At 36.4% G+C, this 21,495-nt stretch overlaps 1 long non-coding RNA gene across 1 annotated transcript in view; it reads left to right on the forward strand.

Moving 5' to 3' along the window:
* The window catches only part of LOC111937119 (uncharacterized), a 114,565-nt gene that overhangs the window by 52,658 nt on the left and 40,412 nt on the right, over positions 1-21,495 (forward strand). Inside the window, exons 9-12 of the long non-coding RNA XR_015286270.1 lie at positions 5,261-5,404; positions 8,049-8,189; positions 9,093-9,236; positions 9,610-9,720. This is a non-coding gene — a long non-coding RNA (uncharacterized LOC111937119). The remainder of the gene's footprint in view (positions 1-5,260; positions 5,405-8,048; positions 8,190-9,092; positions 9,237-9,609; positions 9,721-21,495) is intronic.

The following is a 21,495-nucleotide window of genomic DNA, read 5'->3' on the forward strand; positions in this document are numbered from 1 at the left end:
TAACAGTTTTTTCTAGAGTAGTTATTATTTCATTTCAAGGAGCAATGGTGTGTGGTACCATTGTATGATTGTGGAGGTCCTGAGGTGCTACTGTCTTGTGATTCTGGATACTACTGCAGCTCCTGGTGAGTGCTTATCTGCTACCAATCCAAGCCAGGACTGAGAAGAGGCTTCAGCTTAGCTTCTACAGCATACAGCAATACAGTGCCAGGCTGGCCCTTGTCTCTAAAGTTAGGGGTTTTGTCTGCGTCCCTATGGATGTGCAGTTCCCATCAGAGCTTTACCAACTCGAGAATTAGAGCAGCAGCGAATTTTTTTATCCCATGTTTAGACTTGGGGGAATCCTGTCTTTGCTGAGAACAGCAGCAGCAGCTCCCATCAGACAAGCCTTGTGCTACTTCCACCCTTACCAAAGATATTTGACTCCCAGTGCTCTGGAGTGTGTATCAGCTGCCAGCTTTTTGTGTGTTTTGTTGAGGAAGAAGATAATTTCCACTCTTCTTGCTGTCCAGCAAAACGGATTCAGGATTCCTTAGACCAGAAAAGGAAAATAAAATGGTGACTTAGGACATTTGGAACTCTTATATTCCATGTTCTAAGGAGAAGGTACCTAACCTTTGAATAGTAACACTTTGGTTTGTTTTCATGCACTGTGTAACAATGTCAAGAGGCAGAGCTGATAGCACTTTCCTAAGCCCTCAGATGCCTCTGAAAATAGGTGTTTTAAGTTGAAATAAGGTGTTCCTTGCAGATATGGAACTAAAAGTACTCAAGGGGACACAGCAACTGAAAAGAAAATTTTCTGGCAGAAGAACACCAAAGGTGTTAGCAGATGGTAAGAGGTTGCCTGTTCCCTGTGACATAATCTTGTATCAAACCATTTCTTATTTGTTGGTAGACTCTCAGAAGTTGTCTATGGAGGCTGAAGTTCATCTCTGGTAAAATCTGATGTACCGTGCATTCAGCAACTGACCCCTTTGCAATGTCACCTGCAGGGTGCACATGGAAAGTGCCCTATTCATCACTTCTGTGACAAGCAGTGTTTGAGCCCTTTCAGTAAGACCTCTAATGTCATGAAGTTTGTCTAATCTTTGGTCCCAAAACATTGCTTCTGTGGTGAAGAATATCTAGTTTGGAAGGTGAATCATTGTGCTGTGTTAACCATAGCCAGCTGCCAGACATCCACACTCTCCCTACTCCTCCTCCTCCTCAGCAAGATGGGGGAGAAAATGAGACCAAAAAAATAGCTCATGTGTCAGATAAAGACAGGGAGATCACTCACCAATTGTCATCAGGAGCAAAAATGTCTCAACTTGAGGAACATTATTTAGTATATTGCAACTTCCTGTGGGTCACCCATGAACTGCAGCTCCCACCAGAGCAATGTTCTGGCTCCTGTCCACAGGCTGCAGCTTCCTGCAGGGCATGTCCACCTGCTCCAGCATGCAGTTCTCCAGTGCCTGCAGTGTGGGTCCCTGCTCCACTGGGATCCTCTGTCGGATGCAGAGAGACAACCAACAAGGTCTTCTGCACAGGCTGCAGTGAAACGTGTTCCTGTGCTGGAGCACCTCCCTTATTCCTTCTTCACTGCCCTGAGTTTCTGTAGGGCTGTTTCTCCTGCAGCTACTCCAGAAGTTTACCATTTTTACCATTACCCGTTCTTAAATATGTTCTCACAGAAGCTACCCCTGCAGCTGTCCCCTGATACAAAAACTTTGCCACACCAACTCAAAAGGTTGGCCTGAATGCACTGTAATTGCATAACTGGGTCCTTGCTTAGGAACAGCAAAGGGTCAAACTTGCCCTCACAACATGTCATTCTTCTTGCTTCAACCTTCTTCAGACAGCTGTCCTTTTCACAAAAGCACAGGATTTTCTTCATGTATCCATACAGTCTCTCTCATTTCCTTTTCCAATTCCTGTCCTAAAACTGTTCCATCAGTTTGCTTATTTCTTCACAAAGTCCCCAAACCAAAGCTTGTTGAATCTGAGAAAATATTCTAGGAAAGCACCATTATCAGTGTCAGCCATCTTCCAATGCTTCCCCTAAGCAACATCTCCAACTGGCATTGGGGATTTTGGAATAGACAAACTTTGAAAACATCTATTTTTTATCTCAGTTAGAAAGGGCCTTTTCCTACAAAAATCTGCAGGCTTCTTTTATCTGATATATTTTTACCATTATGACTTCAACTCACAGAAATACACATGATGTAATTTTGGGCTAGCTAGCATGCATGCCACTAGTCATATGGATGTAATAGCAGCACATTTCAGCAATCTGTGTAAAGCTGTGAGCAGCTGATGCAGTGTGAGCTGTGTTTCTACTGATCACTCTCTTGTTATCAGTCACCAGCTTGCACAAGTCTCTGTGAGCTGCTGTCTGTTTAAAAAAACTGTTTAAAGTTTACCAGACCTACTTTGTTTTTTAGATCCTGTGTTTTCCTAAAGCACCTGTTCTCTTCAATCTTTATTCTCCTGAAGGGTGAAAATAGGTTTTATCTTGAAGGTAAGATGCACTCTCTACAGTCAGATCTTTTAAGTTTTAATTGTTTTTGATATCAGCCTGAGATAGTCTTGCCTTCTTAACGCAAGATAAATAAGGTAGAAAACAGGAAAAGAGAGTTATATGACTTAAGGGAACAGCATGAGAGCTCAAATTGGCAGCCATAAGCCACAATGACAGATTCTGAATTATAATAAAATTTATTTAAGATGGATTAATTTAACCCAATTTCTGTTTTATAGGAAGATACATATTCAGGAATAGTTTTTGAAGACAATAACTGATTTTTTTTCCCACTTTATATTGAAGAAGCTACCCTAGCAGAATTCATTGGAAAAATATGTTGTGATAAAGACTAAATTCCCTTAAAAACCTATGCAAAATTTATTAGAAAATATATGTTTTAAACACTGAACCTGACAGAATTTTTTTTTTCTTTTTCTCCATCCATTTGTACATAATGAAAAACTGAAAGAACTTAAACATTAATTGAAAACAGATTACTTACAAGTCCAATTTCTGCAGGTCCCTCAAAATAAAAGGTTCTATATGGGATTTTGGGAAGTGAATTGGTGTTTCTTTGAAACAGTCAGTGTTAAAAACTAGAGGAAAAACTCAGTTCTCAATATTGTTTTTTCTTAGTGAATAAAGAGTGAAATAGGTACCATAGAGACCTATAAAATACTTCATACTCTTCCTTTATGTCATCTAAAATTTGCCAGCCTGAAAAAGAAAGCTGAGATTATATCAAAAACAAAACACACCCCTACTGTGTATGAAAGAAAGCAAATTATTGATATAAAATTGACAAAATATGTACTAGCTTTTGATTTCTGATCCCTTTCACATCTATGTACCAATTAATTCCCTTTTCAAATTCCCTTTAAAATAACTTAAGTGATGAATTTTCTTGCAGTAGTTATGGAATAAGTATAACCCTAAGTGAAACATTTTAAGGAAAATTAACTTTTTGTTAACAGGGCAGGGTTGGCCTAGTAGTTCTGAGATGGAGTAATTTATAAAATTGCATGGTTGAGCGTACAAGTGATGGGACACAGAAGACCAGCTTCTCCTTTTTCTTTACTCCCTTTTATTCTGCACCACTTTTTGGTCAAGATGCTTTCTCCTTTCTCTGAGAGAATGTCTGGGTTCCCTTGCAGGGAATGACTGCCCCAGGTCACTCCTGAAGAAATGTGTGGGAGGCAGTACCCCCTTCAGTCAGGAAAAACCAAAAACCTCAACACTTTGGATAGAAGCAGCTCTCCCCATGGCAAAGCAGGACAAAGCTGGCCAGGTCACTTGATCAACCAATTATTCTTCCTGGCCTACTTCAGAATATGATGAAACCAGTCATTCCCAGGGGATCAGATCCATTACCTGGGGCCTGGGATACAGAGTTCACAAGCTGTATGCAAAATAAGGAGAAATCTTGCCAGCTGTGACCTTTTCAACACACCCTCCTCCCATTCCTCAACCTCCACAAATAATGCTTTTGAGTAAGCATGATTTGAATATAGGATGAGAAAAAATGTCTCTACTAGCCCCGTAGGAACATTAACAAGTCAAAATTCAGGGGCAAGTGGTAGGTTTCAACCTGGAAAAATGTAGGATAATTGTACAGTGGAGACACTCAGTTGTGTGTGTTGCCAGGGCTAGGTTGGTGCAGCATAGCTCTGTAAGTTTGACTTGGTTTCACTGGGAAAACTTGAATGTGCATGCTAAAACTGTGCAAGATAAGAAAAGAAACACATAGAAGCTAAAGTTTTGCAACTGCAGTAGGTAGAAGGAAGGGATTAAATGAGGAAAACACTTCCTTGAAGTATATAAAAAATCCAGGAATAGAGTATAAAATTAGTTGAAAACTCAGCAACCCTGATGAGCAGCCCACTTGAAGGAACAATGGCAACCAGTCCTCTCTGACATGACTGATGACTGCCAGGCCAGTGAAGATACATTGAGTGTCTCATTAAGGTTGTGAGAATGTTAACACCTAGTTCTGTAACTCATTAATCATTTGTATCAGCCAATAAATAATTGCACTGCACTCTTAAAGGAAACTTGCAAAGTCTCCTTGAAAGTAAAAAGTGGCTGAGAGAAGCACCCAGTGCCATATTTCTGTGACTTGGGTGTTGCCCCCACAGCTGAAACCCATCCCTCCTCCCAGCATCCCCAGCTGCAGCCCACTCCTGCCTCCGCAGCAATCACTCCCACACCATGGCCATGCAGAAGGAGGTGGTGGAGACACAGTGCTACCACACCAGGCTGTGTCTGTCCTCTCCTGCAGATGCTTTCCTCACCTAGTATGTCTCCAAAGATTTTCTCTATTAAAATCCCTGGGGTCTGCAAATAAAAGATTCTTAAACTGTCTGAAAATCAAAGCTCGTTGGAAAAGAGCTGAATTTCAAAGGAAGTAACATGATGAGGGTTTTAACCTCAAAAAAAAAAAAAAAAAAATTATTTTACTTCTAAATATGTTTATGTGGCGCAGCTAGGGGTAAAGAGTAACAAGTAATTATAGAGTAATCATCTGTGGCTGACTAATTGTTCTTCAGCAGTAACTCTCAGTAGTACTTATTTTTAAATACAAATTACTTTTGTAAATGTATATGTTATACATGTGCTCTAAGTCTCACTAGTTTCTATTAATTAAATGTAACATTGTATAAATTACTGCCTGTGTTTCCCTGAATAAGAGAAATTAAGTATATGGCACCTATTTGATATATAAAGGCGTCCATGTCATTTTTCTTACAGATATGTTCAAGGAATAACCCATAATATGGAGAAAACCAAACCCGAGAAAAGAAAACAATGAAATGGGCAAAGGTATAATAATCAATTCATCACATTTGAGTTTGCTGCAGAGAACTGATGTCAGTTTTTGTGCAGATACTTCAGGTAAGCAAATGGAGCTTTCTTAGACGTGATGATCCAAGTTTTGCTCTTAATTACACCATGGTTAAACTTCAACTTCAGTACGTCGATCAATTTGAATTACATGCTGCTTACTCTAGGTCTTTGGAGCAAAAAGAGTAATTTATCTCAATTCACATTTCCTCAAATTTCTTTCTTGGCCTCCACAACTCTGAAAGAAACACAAATAATTTCTTATATGAGAGGGGTAAACATTTTTTAAAATAGAAAGCCACTCAGGTTTTTTGAGTGTACAAATGAGTTTCATAGAGACAAAAGGCTTTTTCCTTCACCTGAGGAAAAGTGGCAAGACAAGTGAGGGAGCTGTGTTCCCCACAAGGTGTTCCATGAAGTGATGCTGACGATAGAGCCTCTTCCAGCCACAGATAGGGAGTGTCAGGTAAAGCAATGAAGTACCTAATAAAATCCTTGAAGGAAAAGTAGAACCTCATAACCTCTGCTGGTAGTCAGCTGAACCAGAATAAAATTATTTTGAGGAGAACAGCTGTATTTGAAGCAATATTTTGATTGTATGGTTCCTGTAGAATCCTATAAGTTTCTTATTACAATAATATTCATAATAGCTGGGCAGAAGATCCGAAGGCCTTGTCCTTCCACTGTATTCATACTTTGAATTCTTGGAAAATAACTCATGTAGTGAGCCATGTGGGTAGGAAATATCTTATCTGTGAATGCCAGAGTATGTGTGAGTTGGGATCCTGAACTCAACAGCATCAGGATTTGTTGTATTCTTCACAGAATATATTTATATCTGCAGCCCTTTACAAGCTGGAAGGTCCATGTGCCCAGGTCTTCTATTACAACCAACTTAAATTAAGTTGCTGTTCTGTAGGAAGAAATACTCAAACCCAATTTTGTCTCAAAAGAAAAATTAGCTTGCCTAGTAAACATCATAATTTTACTTGGAAATAAATTGCATGGAATTATTACCTTAATCACTGCTATAATTATTTCCAAAATTAAGAACTAAATAAAATGTTTTCTTTGGAATAGAATTAAAGTTTCCTTGAGGATTAATCTTTTCCACTTTCAAAGAAAATCCTCTTGATAGAAGTACTTTTTATATAGAGTATGTAAATGCTTGTCTCAATGACTTTTTTTCCCCCCTCCAAAAGGCCTGAAAGAAGGTTTGTCCATCTTTGAGTATAGCAGAATCCTCCTGTGTTTTCCTAGATAGAAAATTACTGTTAGGAATTTGTTTGGCTTTCCTATTTCCAGAGCTTTTCTGAACCAGGTACATTGAGAATAATGCTTTTAAATTTTTGCTTGTTATGATGTCTTGGTCAGATCTTAGCCATATTGGGGTGAAAATACTAGAAAAATCTCACTAGTCAACAGAAAAGAAAGAAATATCTACTCCTACAGAGGAGCTTCCTCAGGGAATTTGTGATGAGCTCTCAGACAGGAGTTCACTAGAACCAGTAAGAATAAGGCTATTGGAAAAAAAATCCTTTATTCCAAAGGAGAAACTGTTGAAATCAATAAAGTATTGCGAACGTAGGAGATGATTACAGCGTAGAAACCTGTGTGCCCTTACATCCCATACACAAATAAAACAACTAGTGAAGGCAGTGCAGAGGAGTTGCTGTGTTGTCAATCTGAACTAAGAGTTGTGAAGACAGGCACAGACAGACCAGAGAGATGTTGTGGAGAAGCCTCCTTGAGAAATGTGTGTTCTGGAGCATGAGAGGCTGAGCTACATATTCCTACAGCTGAAGAAAGGTCTGTCTCTTGTGTACACGGGTCTGACTCCAGATCACTTAGTAAACACTGCATATTTCAGGAATTACCTCAGCATAACACATCTTACTTTTTGTTTGAAACTGGTAAGAGTGGAAGGATTTGATTTATCTTACAGAGGCCATTAACACAACAGGTCAGTGATTTCCTGCAATGAACAGAGAAACGTATCTTTTTACACATTTACCATGCACAGAAATAGCTTGTTTTTACCACCAAAATATGAGTAGGCTCCTGATATGTTACGTGGAACTGCAAAAATGAATATTATATTTAAAGAAATCATGAATTCAAGTCTGGAAAAGAAGATTATGTATTTATACTGGTTATTAGATGTAGAAATTCTTAACAGTCATATACCAGCTTTACTAATGTAGTTTCAGGGCAGACAAAACTGGATTGCCATAATAGAATAAATCTTTGAGTCTTGATGAAGATTTTATAACCTTCTCTATCATAAAAGTAACAAATACTCTTTACATCTATAATACAACTGTTTTGTGTTTAAAACAATATTAACAAATATCTGTTAAAAATATGAACTGAATTAAAATTTTATCTTGAGTTACTCTTACAGAGTCATTCAAAGTCCAATAAAGTAATTTCTTTGGCTCCCACTTATGATTGGTCAGTGCTTTGTCCTGAACAACTTACATATATTTCATGCCTTAAGACTTACAATGCCTATGATTAAATATGCAAAGTTGTTTAAATAGACAACTTAAATGTTTATATAGAAGTGTTTTAGCTGTCCTCTGCCCATCAGAAATAAAGTAGCAAAGTACTACAAGTGTGCTATTCTGTATTCATAACTCTTTTATCTCCACAATGACAAATGTGTAATAGCATTTCTCTGCTGTTCCAACAGCCAGGATAACCCCCTGAGACCACAGAGAAAGCCCTCTGTAGTATGCACCTGAAAAATTAGAGAAAGGGGAGAAAACCTACAGACATTGTTACTTTGTTTCAGTCTGACCATAATTCCCTTTTTGGGGAATTTGGTCTGCAGGTAGGTCATTCTGTCTATCTTTCCCAGCTCCAACAACCCAAGTTATGGCCTTTCCTTGCTTGCATGGTTGTGCAGAGAAGTGTGACGGCACATGGTGTGGGAATAAGCAAAAGAGGTAAAGGATAAGATTGATTTTCAAAAGACAATCTGCCTGAGACCTCCAAGACAGACAAATTGGTTTCCCCAGAGTCTGACCTCTGTGAAATGTTAAGATAAAAATGTTGGAAAGTACTGGAGCATAAATGCTCTTCTGACCTTAGGCTGTATAGACGTGATCCAGACCATCTGCTGGGAGCCTTACATCTATCACTTTTATTGCTTTATATTAAAAAAAATAAATAAAAGGAAAACCAAAAAGAGAGGTTTCAAAGAGCCCTGAATTCTTCAGGTGTCATTGTACAGATGGATACTAAAAATCAGTTTTATTTTCCATTCTTGAAAGGCTAGTTGATAGTAAGTAATGGCCAACTGCTGAGGCATTGTATACATAGACACAGGGAGTGTCCAGTGCTTGGGACAGTGACTTAAATTTTAATAGCTGACTGGCAAAACTCAGTTCTGGCCAAATCTATATCTTGTCTCTTTGCTGCATTGCATTGTATTAGACTTCACTAAGTCACTGTCATTTTAAAACTTTTGGTTTCAAAGCCACTAATGTTTTAATCTAGCTGCCAGCAAATGCTCTGACCTGTCTGACATCAATTCAGAACAACAAAGAATTTGTGTGTGGTAATTTCACATGTAAATGTTACTATAAATTATTGTGCCACCGAGAATACTTTTTTATAGCACTTCAGCTCACAAGATGAAGATAGGTTCAAAAGTCAAATGCATACAGTATATCAGTTTATTTGCTGTAATTTTAATAGTTTTATGGTAATATTCAAATGATTTGATTTATAGGTCACAGTTTGGGGCTTGGATGCTTTGATATCATCTGACATCTCATCTGAAGGATCAAGTTCCTCACTAAATCTTTAGGAATCTTTTACTAATTTGCAAAATTGACTTTTCAACATCTACTCAAGTAGTCTTTCTAGTTCAGAGGTAAATTTGTGATTAGCATGGATTCTGATTCCATCTAATTAAATGTTAACTATTTTAAAAATACCTTAGTTAAATTTTAGACTTTGAAGAATTATTTTTAAGATGTTCCTGTATCTTTTACCCTAGTTTCCTTTGATTTTTGCTTCTCAGTTATAGTTTTGAATTGCTTAAAATAAATGCGGGTCAGGAGTTTGCCAAGCTGTTATTATACTGCAGCATTGATTGCTAGTGATAATCTCAGTGCTTTTAGAGAGACTTCTAATTCATGTGCTATCTAAATCTATTTTGATTAGATGCTTGGGGACAATACAGGGTACAGGGGAAAACTAAATATGGAATGACAGTTTAAAAAACACAGTCCTGTTAAATGCAGGTCCACCAAAGTGAGCATCACTTGTGCATATTCTTTGCTGTGCGTTGGAGTCTCCGTTCAGTTAAACCCTTGTTGAAGAATTGTGAGAGGTTTGACAGATGAATTGCTGAGGTAATTACTTAGTTCCTTTCCATCTCACTAGCTTTTTTCCAATAAATGAAGGCTTAAATTCTGGTTTCAACAATTCTAATCTCAATAGCACAGTCAATTACAGTAAAATGCCTATATATTTTTTCCAGAGTCAGATTCCTTCTTTCCAGTTGTTTATTGTTTAAGTCAAGAACTAGCATGTGTATGATAAATTTATCCAGTCACAAATGAAAAGGAAATGAAACTTTCAGTGGCAGGTGCATTTTTAGCTGATGCTGTTACCATCCACCAAATTATTCTGTTTTTAAGCAACAAATGAGTATTAAATGAAAGCTAAAAGAAAAAAATTACTGCTTTGTATAAATATCTCACAAATAAAAACAAGGAGAGAGAAGAGCTTCTTCCAGGAGAAAAAGCTAACAGACTGTTGTCAGAAGAATACATGTTTTTATAAATTTAAGAAAAAAAATAGTATACTTGCCAAAGTAATGTTTTCCAAGTATATTATAGCATTTATTTTGCCAGTGTAGCTTTCATAATTACAATAGTTAAGGTGTTTTACGTTTCTAACATCACTATTTTTGACACTATTCTGTTATGATCTTCTTTTCCTAGCTAACTATTACAGTGCAGTCAGTATTCATTCTGTATGAACTAAGGCTACATTAAAGTCTCATATAGTACAAATTTTACTGTCAGATACTGATGAATGCTGATTGTCAAACATTTCATTAAATTAAATACATATCTCATGTAACTTGAATATAAATGCCATGTCTAAATCTAAACTTTTTAGAAGTGTTTTATAACTCTCAGTAGTGCTCTTAATATCAAGTAGCAGAATACCTGATATATAAAGGCATTAACAAATACATTATTTCCTACACATTTTATTTCAGTGAAAGGTTTTCTTTTCTCCATTTAGTTGCTTCAGAAATTAAAGTTCCATGAAAGCCCAGTTTAGCACATTAGATAGTTTCCTGAAGTTTGATTATGAATTACTCTCTATCTTTGCAGGAAAGACAGTATTTATGTCAAAGGCAAAAGCAAACATTTCAATGTCAAGCTTGACATTCTTCTTTTAGCCCTTTGACACATTAAATAAAATAGAACTCAGACTGCAGTGGGTAAGGTGTTTTTTTAAATTTCCATAAACAGAACTGGCTTATGTCTTACAGTCAAAACAATCCTGCCAAATCCATATGCCTTTCTAAAGCTCAGATGTGATTGTTGCAAACAAAAATTTAAAACTGATATAGAATCATAAAGTGACACTTGGTTAGACCACTGTCAATGTTCACCTTTCATTTCATTTGGAAACTTAAATGTGAAACAAAGCCAGTACATATGGATCCAAGATGAAACATTAGATAATCAGTTAGAAAACAGGTAATTCTGGAGATATACTCTTTGAACCCCCATATTTACTAAAAGGAAGATTCCAGTCCCAATATAACTAAAAACATGGGCATGTCATGTATATTTGTAGTCATACATGGAGTAGTCTGTGCTAGGATTTGAGAGCAGAGAAAATAAAGTGAGAGTTCTTCTCACATGCTCTTACAGCTTTAATATAAGCTAAGTATGCAAAATGTTAGATATTAATTTATTGCTCCTTTCCTAAGGGCTTTTATTTCCTTTCTGTTATCTAATCGTCTCTGTCTAATTTATTTGAGGCTAACACACTTACATGAGAAAAAATATAACTCTTCTAAATTCCTCCAGCTTCTCAGAATGATGATTTTGAATAATGCTGCTGATCATTATTTGTATCCCTTTGTAGGCAGATGTTGTCTAGAAGAAACATTTTTGTACTCTTGTAGAAACTGTGTGTAGACAAAGAATGAAAATGAAAAAAGTCACAATGTACTAGTGTTCCAAATGAAAATGAGGGAAACCTACACTGCAACTGCTGTCATTACAATGAAGTTAGGACAACCATGTTCTCTGTTGTTTCTTTAAGAAAGTGATTATTTTTCACAATTTTGCATTTTATTTCTTCACCTTCAAAACTGCCACTGTGTCATGTAAGAAACTTAATTTCTCATTACAATTTCAGCACTAGAACACATTAAGGGTCAGCATACACAGTTAAATGAATGTCATGTTTTTCAAGCTGGATGTGAGAGGTCTTAATTCATATAAAGCACTGTGTTAGACTAGGCATAGCACATAGTTACATAGCACTTAGAAGTAATATAGATACACAAAAGGAAGTTCTTTAGAGTGAAATCTGCTGCTGTTAGTGGAAAAGAACTACATTGTCATGATGTTCACCTGAAAAAAATGTACCCCAACATTACCACACATCCAACAACAATCTTTCTATGTGCTTAAATAAATAGTATCTTAAATTGGAAGTAAGGTGAGACTTTGTATTTGAAATTGCAAAGCATTCCACATTTCAGTGAGTGAAAATTTGCAAATGTGGGAAGCCTAAAGATTACTCACAAACCTCAATATATTAATGTAAAAAATGCATTGACATCAAAGTATGAAAGATACCCTTAGTTCTCTCTACCTTTGTCCTAACTTTTGAATTCTCAGAATATATATATAATGATTTTTTAAGATCTGTCTTTTTTCTTATAAAATAATATAACATTATTCTTATAAAATAATTTGAAATAAGTAGCATCAAATATTGCAGGTGAGTTTAAGATGGACATACACATGAAGCAACAGTGACAGGAAAAGAGAAATGAAAGAAGATAATAATGTTTACTCAGAATAACAATTTCTCTGGGTTTGCTAACCCTTCTTTAATTACAAGTATAGGACGCATGATAAAAAATTGCAAACATATGTGCATACACATGTGGATAAAAACTCATTCTGAAAAATGTCTGCTGTTTTGGGAACACATTTTCTTGTCCTTTGTTTTTTTAATTCTGTTTTCATATTTCAGTTTTTTGAGTTTTTATTTCAAGCAGAATATTCACTTTGTTATCTGATTGTTAGTGATGTGGCTACTTTTCTAATAATACATATTTACATGAAAGATGTGGAAATAATTTGACTCAAAAAATTCCATTAATATCTCTGACAAATTATAAAAGTATCAGGGCTTTGTATTTGTGATATTATAAGTCCAGAAGGGAAAATAGAAAATTTTGGCACATAAAATTTGTGAGCTAGTTTAATGCAGTGGAGGTAGCCATGAAAGTCCAAAAGAAATTTAAATATGGAAATTTCAAATTTCAATTACTCCTTAAGAACTTGACAATTCCTTGCTGTCATTTTGCATTGACATGTGGACAGTGTCAAAGTTGTCCCAAGGGTTTCTCCTAAACAAGTAAAAATGCCACCCTAACTTTTCTCATTCTCTGTATAAGCAGAAAGTTACTTTCTTTGTAGTGCTGCTTGCATTTGAGATCAGGACCAAGAACCAGAGCAGAGAGGGAGAACTAAGAGCAAGGAAAGAAATCTCAAAGATCAGCAATAATTCTGGAAAATTTTCAAACATCTGTATTTCAGGTTTTTAGGTTTGAAATAATTTCACATGTGTGTAACTACATCATACTTTGTTTCACACTCTTATTCCAGGTCTCACAGGCTTTTTTTTTTTACCCCTTGCTAGTGCCGTAGCATCCATTTACAAGATTCTCACACTTGCAAACTTGCCTGCTCTGGAATTGTTTTGGTGAAAAACATTAAGTCTACTCAGAGGCTTTTGCAATCTGTGAGACTTAATGACAGATTTCCAGTTCTTGACTATGTTTGACATCTTGTCTGAGAACAAATTTTAGACCAAGACCTATATTTGCAATGTCCAGAACTCTTTTTACTTGGTGAAAACTGATTTTGAAAGTTATAAGAAGAAATAGTGTTAGTCCATTTCAGGCTGGTAAAAAGTTACAATTTGGGTTCTGAAGGTTATTTCAGTGTTTATAAAATTGAGGACAGAGGGAGGGAACAAGAAAGTAATCATTCTGATACTTCTAATAGAATTCTGTGGATTTATGAGTGAAAAAATATATTTTTATGTTCTTGAACTTCAAGATAACTAGACAAAAAAGACAGTTTCTCTCTTATAAATATCTTCAGTGATCATGTATGCTGAGAATCCTCCCTCTAGATTATTTCCCTGTGAGTCACACGCAAATTCTTGGTCAGACTGTACTGAGTTTTCCCGTAGTAAATCATCTTGGCATAATCCTGGGCTCAATAACTAGAAACAGTTACTTAAAGAGGAGAGTGAGATACTCAAAAGTTTGGCATGGGTACACTTCTGGAGCTGGAGAGGAGCAGCACCTCTGCCTGATGTTCCACTCTGCTCCTGCAATCCTGCTGGCCTTTTCTGGCCCCTCTGACTGCGCTGTGTCCCTGCTCAAGCACCACCTGCACTGAGACTTTTGTCCAAAAGCACTGGGGAGCTCCATACTGTGTGAAAATATGCCAACCTACCTGTCTCAGAGAGCTTTGACCCAGCCTGAAACATTGCCTCATAAATTCTATATTTAAAATAAAACACCAAAAATACAGAGGAAAATTAATATTTTGTTTCTGCTGATGCAGTTTAAAACAACGGTAAGACTTCAACAACGTGAAATTTACTAAGACTTAGAAGAAACTGAGTAGCAACTAGTTTAATTAAAGAACCATAAAAATTTGCTGAGGCTAAACGTGATGCATTTAAATGAACAAATAGCAACACCTTTGCCACTTGGGTCACAGATGGCAATGCTATCAACTCTTTGATTTTCATTAATTTCTACTTTTTTGAAGGTGAGATGTGGAAACACACTCAAGCCTGCAAAGTAATGGCCTAAACAGAGATCCAGGAAAAAAAAAACCAAAAAGGCCAGATCTAAATGGTTGGCTTTTCTGTATATTTATCTTTGAGAATCACTTGAACTGCTAAAGAACAGAAATGCTGATTAAGTAAGAGATTTCAGAAAATTACTGAAAATCTCTAAAATCTGACCGCCCTACAGTGCCCATACCCATTTCCAGGATAATAAATCCTTAAACACAGTGAAAGTGATGCATTAGAGAGTGTCAAAATTATCATTTGTTCCAGACAAGCTGGTAGTGAGTATGCATATGTTATTAGTATGTGGTCTGGTATAATCTGTGAAAAATGACTTTGTGAGCACAGCAACAACGGAGTCCATCCACTAAAACATCTAAAAATGCTTTTTTTCTCTCTTCTATGGATGACAAGGGCAAGTTTGGAATCATTAAAAAAAATCCAAGACAGAAAAATCTGTTCATATTAGAAACAGTCCTAGGAGAAAATTCTCTTTTATTCTTAAGCAAGTTTTGCTGAGCCCAGGAGCGTTGTATGAAAATATTGAAAATTTAGCCAAATTAACCACAAATTTAATGCTATTCAGAATAACAAATAAGATAATAACAATTACAATATCCAGTGCTAGATCAGAAAGTACAGACTTGTTTAATAGTGGATTAAATATCTGAGAGATTTTTTTAAATTTATATAAATATAAATATTATTACAACTCTTTTGTTCTATTTCCACCCCTTTCTTATAGAGAAAGACATTGTTAATGCAAACTCAAAGCAATGGCTCAGTTTAGCAGGGCATTCAGTTAGAAAACAGCAGGGTTTCTTTTGCCAGACCATCTATTTTACAAGTCCACCAAGGGAAAAGGAGGTAAACAGTTAATGACAGACTTGGGAAAAACTCTTATTGTGAATTAATTATTTTCAGAAAACTGTGCTTTAAAGTTTAAAAAAAAAACTAATAGAAAATTTTAAGATTTTATAGGTCAAAAAGAGAAATATCAAAAATTTTTAAAAATGGAAAATACAACAATTTAAATATAGTTTGTTTTGAATTTAGCCAAATACATTTTAAAAGAAGATTACACAGGTGAAAAGAGTTAAAACTTTGCCTTGAACTGAATTAATCATTTAATTGAAACATTTTATATTTCCTGCCAGTGAGATAAAACACATTTTCTGTTTCAGATTGACCAGAAATTCACTTTCTCATTTTTTTATATAATAAATGTTAAATAAATTTATATAATAAATATTTTTTATTTTAATTTATATAATAAATATTTATTTATTTATCTATTTTTAAATATGCTTTTTCCCCCCATTCTTTTCACAAGGGAAACACCTGAGCTGATAACACTGAGCTGTTTAGATCTACTGTGTCCACTCTTGCAGCAGCACATTTAGGGCTGTAGACCCATGAGGAGGGGTTACATCAGAGATGAGCAGAAAACAGGGTTAACCCCAGTTTTAAGTTCTGCTGGGCTCGTTGGCACAGCTCTCTGTGTTAACATCATGGCATTAAATATCAGGGGAAAAGGAGGGAGAAAGAAGCATTTTGGGGGAGAGCCAAACACCAGCACACATCTGCAGCAAGCAAGGAGGCAGATGAAGGGAGCAGCAGTGCTTGGCCAGAGGTGCAACACAAGGCAGGCAGCAGAGACACTGGCTCCAGGAGCTTGGGAGATGCTGGTCTGCAAGAAGCAGCTGGAGGTGAGATAACAGCTGCTCCATGGCAGAGGGCAGATATCCATCAAAACTAACAAGTTACAGAATTAATTAAATCCCCAGCTTTTGCTTTTAGGCAAATGAGTAACACCATTAATTAGGATGGCCTTTTCCCCATCCCTGCTGGTCAGAGGGCAGCAGCTTTTTGTTTTGCATTCAGACTGCACTATTAGAAACTATCTCTGCTATCTCAGGAGGAAAAGAAATGCTTTCAGAAAAGGAGTCTGTGTCTGATGTGATAAACCATTATATATTATTATATATTTGTGGAGTGTTCAGAACTTCTTATGTACAAAGGATTCTGGTCTCAGCAACTCCACATAAATCTCTCTGTGCCTTAGCACTATTATTTTAAAAGAACAACCACCCAAACCACCCTCCTCGCCCCCACAAACCACAACTGAAAAATAAAGGTGAACAGAAGAAATTAGGAGGGTTTCTTTCTATTTAATTTTGAATTCTCTTTTCCACATGGGCAAACAACAACAGCAACAAGGTCGGAACCCCACAGAGCAAAACATAATAATGCTTAGGTTATGGAGTTCTACTGCTATTTGGCTGCTTGAGTTTGGAGCAAGGATAGTTGCATTTTTAGCTGCATAGTAGCACAATTTCAAAAGCGCTCACTGTGGGTGTTAGCCAGCAGCCTAGTTGTTCAAGCAGTAATCTGTGAACAGACTTGGAAGTTATTTCCTTCTAACTTCAGCTACAGGCTAACATGGAAACAAATCCCAGTTTTCAGCTCATAGCTCTGGCAAGATCTATCAGAAGTAGAGCCTAGATCATTATTCTTGGTTAGCTTTTTGCCTCCTGTGCATTTTGCGGTTTCATTGCTCCTGGTCTGAGTTGTCCATGGATATACCTGGAAAATGGGCTCCTGGGGAAGCAGGAATCACCAGTGGCTGGTGCTCAATCCAGAGCAGGCACCTTGTACACTGGTTCCTTGCAGAAAATTTCATGTTGTGCAAGGAGGTGCCCAATGAGTTTTGACAGGTGCTTTAGTAGTTGGACAGTGCTAGAAAAGAAAAGGCTTTTTTTGACTGCTTTGGTTGCTCCCATGGACGGAGAGACTTAAATTCTTCCCAGTTTTGGTTCAGTTTACACAATTTATGTCTTCATCTGATCCCTTACTTATATTACCAATGCATTGAGGTAGGTTTTGATCAAGTTTTTGAAGCACTTGTCTAACTTTAAAGTACTGTACATTTTGGGTTTGTTCCTTTTTGAGCTGAAGGCTCTCAAAAATTAATTTCCAAACTTTTCTATTAATTTTCTAATGTATTTTGTTTTGGGCTAAGCTAGGGACTGTTGCCTATGAACTACTCAGGGGATACACTGCGTAACATATACCAACCAAACTGCATTTAAATATTTAATGCTGTACAATAGCATAAATGTATTTTATGCTATTGTCTTTCCCTCAGAGGTTTATTCCAAAATTAACAAATAAAACTAATCTATGCAGGATGCTTTGCTTCCCTAAGACAGAAATGTCAAAAAAAATTTAATGAAGAATTTTTACATTTCAGTCTAGTGATCTGTAGCTGGTTTCTGTTCAAGATTTACAGTTCATGACAACATATGATTTATTTTTCATAGATAATATTAACAGTACATTCATTAGGTTTATACAGAATTTGAATATCTATAATAGGCATAAGCCATGCTGAAATTTATCTGATATTCTCTTTGGAGCTGATGATTCTGTATTACCCATGAATTTAGTTTCATAATTAATCTTAATTTCTTGAGCTCCATCACATCTTCACTTTACAAGTTACATGTGGACTGTCAGCTCTTGAAAAGCTCTTTTGTTCATGATCAGTCACAACATGGTGATATAGCAGAACCAGAGGTTTAGAACAGAGGCAGCACACTTCAGGGACTTCCTGACTCCTGAAATTAATTCCTTTTTCTTCCCCTGAATATTAAACATTTGAATTTTGTGCATTATGGGCATGCCACAAATCTCATCTTTTACAGTGGGCCTGAAAGACAGAATTTTGAGATTGTTGTAAAATACTTTTATTTATTATTATCTTTCTTGCTTAGCTATTTTATTAAAATAGTTCAGTGATCTTTGCGTGTATTGCAATTTGGAAAGATGGCAGATTATCTTAGCAGTACAACAGAATTTGCAGATGTTAGAAGCTTGAAGAAACTAAAGATATGAAACCAATTCATCTTATAACCACTTCAATTCTATAAAAATAAGCAGATGGATTCAGCTTAGGTGAAAGTGTAAGCCAACCTCAGTTTCTGTTAAAAAAAAAAATGCAATTTAATTACTTATTCTAGCTGATCTACCAGTTTATCTTCATGATGCATAGGCATTGGAGATGCCAAGTGCTTTGGTTGCAGTACAGGATACAAAAAGATAGCATGCTCAAGATTTGATGAGTAACACCTTTATTATGCCCATTGACTAGCACTAAATTAGAACATAACACCCCTGGCAGTACACATGACAGCTGCATGAACGCAAGATGAATTCCTTTCATCAGTATATTACAATTAATGGCATGTGAATTCATAATGATCAAACACTTCTCATGCCCAAGATGTTTATCAGCTATTCAGAACACAAACTGTACCAGCCAATCAAGGTACCTTGGAATGAGCAGCAATTTTTAATAGGCTGGTAAGTGGCAGTTAGAAGACGAGGTGACAAAGTCATTATCAAATATATATGTCATCTTATTTGACACTTTCACAATGACAAAGATTTGACAAATACATTAAAATTGGTGTTTGAGATGTTTAGGGATCCTGGGAAACTCCACTGTCTTTTGTTCACTGCCAACACTTGTCCTTCATGACCCATTCAGTCAGTCAGGCCAAAGGACCCCAGCTCAGTCTCTAGGCTTTATAAATAGGGCTTGGAGCCTGATTGTATTTTTTATTCATATTGCTACGCCTCAAAATGTGTGGTTCTAAGCATTTGTGTAGCATCTGTTCTGGTGGCAGCTGAGGATGTTAATAACAGCTACCCAAAAGGCACCTCTTTGAAGAAGAGAACTTTTTCCCTTTCAACTGAGATACGTCTTTTAGATCTAGACTAATGAGGGATGATCCACATTGCTAAGAACTTAACAAGTGTCACATAATCCTCTGAATCCTCTGAAAGGCCATATTCAGCACACAGCATCTAGGATTACCCCTGAGGAGCTAAGTCCAAGAATGTGCTCCATTTGCACTCACAAGCCAACAGCCCCTGTCATCTTGGTTTAGGTGGAGAAAAAACCCCCAGACACATGTCCAAACAGGAATCTAACAGTAGCATGAATTGTGGAAATAACAGAAAAAGAAGATCACACAGGTCTGGTAGGGCCTGCTGAGCCATTTTCACAACTGACTGTACAATTTAGGAATAATTCTCATCTCCCACTGGTGTTTTTGACACATATTTTCTGTTAGCTTTATTTCATCAACCAGAGTTACAAAGTACTTACAAATGGGAGCATATACACTTTTTGAAACAAAACCTTTGTTTCATCTGGATTGCATTTTGTTTTATTAAGGTCTATTAATTGCACTCTCCGCATGTGCACAAGGCAAGTCATTAGTTTTTGATGTGTTTGGGATTAGGCAAATACAGTAAGAAATAACTTTATTTCCAAAAGCTATGAAGGCTAACCCTCTCTTCAAACTGAAATATTCTCTCATGTGCAGAAAATTTAAAGGCTTGGAATGAACTTTTCTACATCCTAGAGAGTGTGCTGAGAGCTCCTTTTGTAAGCAGAGCACTCAAATCCAGGAGACTGAAGAGATGTCTGAAAGACAAGTTAACTTCCATACAGAAAATCATTCTTGCTCTTGTTTTCCACTAAAGGAGTGATGTCAGATAGAAGATTTAGCAAGAAAGATGGGGAAACTTAATCCAGTCACAAAGCAATTAATAACTGAATATTGTTCTGCACTGCCTTTCCATTTATTAATGGCTGCTTCCAGCCTGATAGCTAAAGTCTTCATTTCTACATTGAAAACTATATTTAAAATTATTTTAGTGTAATCAGTGTTTTCCAGTTTGTAATATTTAATCTCTTGAAAGCAGCAATAATAAGAAGGAAAAAATTGAACCCCCACACAAGCAAACTAAAAAAAACACCAAAGAATGAAAATTACTGATGTTTGCTTACCTTCCATAAAATTGCTACTCCTGAATATTATGGAATGAACCCATTCTAATCAACCTAATCTTGTTTAAAACTTCGCACCTATTTGTATTTTTATTTGATTAACTGTGACTTATCCAAGTGCTTTGACTTGCATCTAGCTAGTTCCATTTCATCCTTTAATGGATTTGCATGTTGTGCTTGTGTTATGTAAGATTTTGCCAGGCATTTGTTCATATTAAATAATCTGAGTTCTTTTCTATGCACCCTCAGAGATATTACACTTTCAAAGGCTCAAAGATGTATTCAGAGATCTGTTTCAAGAGCACCTTTTCACAAATACGCAAAGAATGAAATCTTAAAATGACTCCACTAAAATCTTTCAAGCTGTCACTTAATATGCCACCAGGGAGAATATCATGGCTCTAAAGAACATAAATAAACTTTTATTTCTTCTTTGGAAAAATAATTACCTTGTTTAGAATCGAATGAAGTGGCAGAAAATCAGCCAGTAATTTCTCACAAAGGAGCACTCGCTTTAATGCAATCAGGCTTAGAAAACAAAGAGGTTGTTTTTTATTGTGAAATATGTACACTTGTGCCAGCACTGCATGTGACTGTATAAGAAATCCCATTTCAGGTACAAAAATGATAAAGTAAAGCAAGCTTTAGTCCCCCTTAAAATATTGTTGTTGCAGTTGTCATTGTTTTGATGACTCAAAAATAGACTGACTTCCTTTGGAATCTTTGATCTTTGATATCCAATAAATGACACTGTCTACCAGGAATATATTATTTATGGTTCGGTATTGCTGAATTTCTTGTCAAGTTTGAGATTAATAAAAGTAACACCCCTGCATTTTCCTATCATTACTGTACTCTGGAGCTTATCCTCTAAACTTTCATTTGTGTATTATTGCTCAACCTTCTGTGTAATGCTGGGAACTGCATAAGCCTGTGAAAGCTATTGAATTGAATTTCAATTAAGCAAGCAGAATCAGAAAATAGTAAACTGACGTCTGGAAAGGTTGGAAAACAGCCTGGACTGGGAGATGGCAGGTTCTTATTCTCCTGCCTTGGCTTAGCAGTACGTGATGGAGCACTTCACACTACAAATGTGTTTCTCTGGGAACTGAAATCTGTAGTATGTGGCAGATGTTAGTTTGCTTCTGGTTAAGAAGATCACTGTTACTGGAAGGGTTTC

This window comes from Cyanistes caeruleus, chromosome 4, assembly GCF_971803275.1.
Source record: "Cyanistes caeruleus chromosome 4, bCyaCae1.hap1.1, whole genome shotgun sequence".
NCBI classification, from domain to species: Eukaryota; Metazoa; Chordata; class Aves; order Passeriformes; family Paridae; genus Cyanistes; species Cyanistes caeruleus.